At 36.0% G+C, this 3,855-nt stretch overlaps 1 long non-coding RNA gene across 1 annotated transcript; it reads right to left on the minus strand.

Annotated features, from left to right (window-relative positions):
• Nucleotides 1–1,098: 1,098 nt before the first annotated feature.
• Nucleotides 1,099–2,349, minus strand: LOC120740721. Its single transcript, XR_005697467.1, has 2 exons — nucleotides 2,155–2,349; nucleotides 1,099–1,347 (listed from the first exon to the last, which is right to left on the minus strand). It is a non-coding gene; the product is annotated as an uncharacterized LOC120740721 (long non-coding RNA).
• Between the last annotated feature and the right edge of the window lie 1,506 nt (nucleotides 2,350–3,855).

Below are 3,855 nucleotides of genomic sequence, written 5' to 3' on the forward strand. Positions count from 1 at the left end.
CGATCTTTGCTAGATAAATTGAAATGAAATGAAAATAAAGAGCCGCGTTCTGCTCCCAGGCTAAGAAAGAATCATTGATGCAGACTGTGCGGATCACAAATACTCCCTAACCTGTAAGGCTGGGGTGTCCAAACTTTTTTCACTGAGGGCCACTTACTAGAAATTAGGTAAATAACCTTAACTTTAGTGTATTAAAGATCACAAAATCACTTAAAAGTGGTCGAATATGTTATATTGTTGAATATAATTAAAGACAAAACTGCCTTCATCACAGCTTTCCATAAATGGATCTTTATTGATTCATTCAGAAAAAGCTTTGGTAGCTTATTTTCAGAACAGCAGCCTCAGATTTCTTCTTAGACAGAAGATTTACAGCACAGAGAAAAAACAATAAAGGGGAAAATAGGACGGGTAAATTTCAAGTTTGTTATTTAAGTTATTAAGCTTAGCAACACACCTATCGACATTAGTTTGAAACGGTTAACATTAACAGACTGAACTGGACTTAATAACAGGAGTGCATATAATCTTAGTAAATTATTGTGGTGAGTATCAGCTGCGCTGGGTATGTAAATCGGACCATCCAGCTGCGGCGCTGATTCGACGTCACTCGTGCCAAAAATCTGGACAAATGTCACTTGATCAAGGAGCAGATCTGCATCAGATGAGATCAGCTAACTACATGTGTGTGTGCTGTGCAAAAAATGTTTTTGAACATTAATAAGTCGTCTTTGTGCACATATTGTTTACAGATATCAGACTGCAAAGAGTACTACAGAGAGTCAACATTTCACCAGTTGTCAGTGGGTGAGTTTTATAATTTGTCCTAATTTAAATAAAAAATAAATACAAAGAAACTAGAAAATTTTGCCCTGAATTATTCAAAATTTTTAGATTTTTTTTGGGTTACCCTTCTAGATTGACAAGTTTAGCCCGTTACACAAAAAGTTTGGACACCCCTGATCTATAACAATGACAATCAGAACATGGCTATCCAACACTTTGTTTTTACTCTGCATTTGTGTAAATACTATTCTAATAGATATTGTATGTTCATCTAGGAACAGCATGATGTAAATACAAGACGGGCCCTCGTCCTTCGTGCACTTCCTGTGTACCTGCGTGAAGATGCCTCCACGTTATTCAGGACTTGTGATGTAAGTGTACTGGCCTCAGCATCAACCCCTTTGCCTAGCTGTTCAGTCAAACATATGACATCGCTCAGAACTCAAGGAGAACCAGGGTGTATATCAGGAAGGAGGTTCAACACAGTCCTCATCTGACTTGTTTTCTCCCATATATCAACTATTGTTGAATAAGATTGCAAGAAGATTGTTACGCATAAACCTAGGGCTGCACAATTAATCGTTAGAAAATCGCGATCTCGATTCATACTTATGTGCGATCTCATTTCCAAATGACAACGATTTAAAAAAAAAAAAAAAAGACGACAACGACGATTGTACCGCATTTTGATCCGGGACGTAATCTGCATGAAAACAAGCGCTCACTCTTCCTGCTCAACAAATGACAAGGGCGGAGCCTTATACCACGTGATACAGAAGCTGTGCCGTGTGATGCTAAAATTGGCAGGGAAAAAACAACGGAGAGCACGTCAGGGATGACGAAAAAGTGACTGGAGAAAATCCGTCCCGGTCAACCACCCAAACATCAATAACGGGAACCTTATACAGCGCTTCCCTATACACGTCGAACTCCCGCAGGCACAAAGAAATTACGGAGGCTATTACTTATCACCTGACCAAAGATATGGCTCCCATCAACGCTGTGCAAAACGAGGGATTTAGGAAAATGATCAACACCCTAGACAAACGCTACACAGTGCCGTCCCGCAACTATTTTTCTATTGTTGCACTACCTGCTCTATACACGCAGTGTCGAGCAACGGTGGAGACGGAATTTCAAGCAGTACAACATTTTGCGGCAACAACAAAACGTGAGACATTTTGTTTTTTTTTATGTTTATTTATTGTTTTTATGTTCAGTCTCAACTGTTACGAAGTTGATGTGCAGTTAATAAGTGCAATAAATATTTATACTGGAAAAGAAAATCGTGAGAGAATCGTGATCTCAATTCTAAGCCAAAAAATCGTGATTCTCATTTTATGCAAAATCGTGCAGCCCTACATAAACCAGAAAACATGAAAATAGTTGAAAGATTATTAAACAAAAACAAATCCACAGATAAAAACTATCTCCCTTTTAAAATTCAAGTGTTCTATTTTTTTTGGAGGTGCCATGTTGTGGTCAGAGAAATGTTTGGTAAATAACAAAAACAAATATCTTGGCATATATTTATTATTGAAAACATTTATTTACACATATGTTTTGAAACCAAACCCAAATTAAGATTATTGTAATGCATCATGATGCAATATCAAATTAAATCGTTGACATTATAATCCTAAAAGAAACGTGCGACTTATGAAGATTCACACCTCTAATCAATAGCATGATTTGTGTCCTTGTGGGGCTGAACTCATTCTTGTATTATTTTTGTTTTGCAGTCAGCAGATGGTCCAGACCTCACTGACACTCCTGTGGCTCTGCTGACAGTTGTCATGGATGACACTACTGATTCGGCCCTCTTCAGTCCCGAAAGCATCTGCATTGTCGTTGAGGATGAAATACTTGTGAATGGTCCCACAAATCTGGCTGAGTCATTTCTCCTGCTCTTTGGGTACATCTATGCACTAGACCTACAATACCCAAAGAAACTTGAGCTTACATTCACATTTATCCAGAAGGTTGTGATGTGCCTTGAGGACAACAAACCACTGAAAGGGCGTCTACTGATGCTGAAGAATGATTTGTTCAATGAGTGAATCACTCAGAATGGACTACTTGTTGAGCTGAGTATTGAGGAAGCTTTTTTGGTTGTTTTTTTCCTAATCATTTGCCTCTTCTACCTCACATTTAAGATGAATGACTGTTCAGTTCATGCACTATTCATGTTTAATGTTCTGTTGCCTAATACGTAAATGCACTGCCTTGATGTTTGTTCCCTATAAGTACAGCAGTGGAAACAGTACTGTTTTTTTTAATGTATTTTTAAAAAAGAAAGTGAGCTGCAGCTGTCAAGGTACAGTAAGTGTTAAATGCCTCAATGTTCTAATAGCTGCAATTGCTGTTAATACTGAAAATGTTATTGAATTTTAGAATTGAGATGGAGACCCTTGGAGTCTTTTTCTCTTGTTTTATTTATGAAGCACTTTTTTATGAGTGAGCTCTGTTGTTTGTGCCTTTTTAAAAGCACATTGTGTTTAATAAAAAGTTGTTAAATTGTTAGTGTTGTTACTTTCATGTTTTCTAACACTTTTAGCTGATTATAATTTACTGGGCAAACAGTTTAGAATTATTTGTAAGTGTATTTCCCACAGTATTTTAAAAATATTGAAGATTTTAAGTGTTATTTCCCATATTATAAGTTAGAAAATATGAAAAAGTTTGAGTTTATTTCCCACATCGTATGAGTTGCAATATGTAAAATATTTTGAGTGTATTTCCCACCTTAATTAAGTTGAAAAATATTGAACATTTTGAGTTTATTACTCCCTAATTATAAGTTGAGGAATATCAACATTTATGAGTTAACATTGATGTAATTTCAGGCAACTGCAACTATAATTTTTATTTTAGTTAAACTTAAAACTTTTAAAAAACATCACTAAAAAATTGTTGTGTAATCTGTTACACAACAATTTTTGAGTTCTGTGAACTTATTAGGTTTTACAGTGTTGGGGAACTTCAATCTCCATATTAAACACATATGTAGGACTGCTTTCTTCCATTTGCACAATAGAGTTAGTATAATTAGTTAATGCATTTATTAAT

This window comes from Simochromis diagramma, unplaced genomic scaffold, assembly GCF_900408965.1.
Source record: "Simochromis diagramma unplaced genomic scaffold, fSimDia1.1 OVJJ01000433.1, whole genome shotgun sequence".
In the NCBI taxonomy this organism is placed as follows: domain Eukaryota; kingdom Metazoa; phylum Chordata; class Actinopteri; order Cichliformes; family Cichlidae; genus Simochromis; species Simochromis diagramma.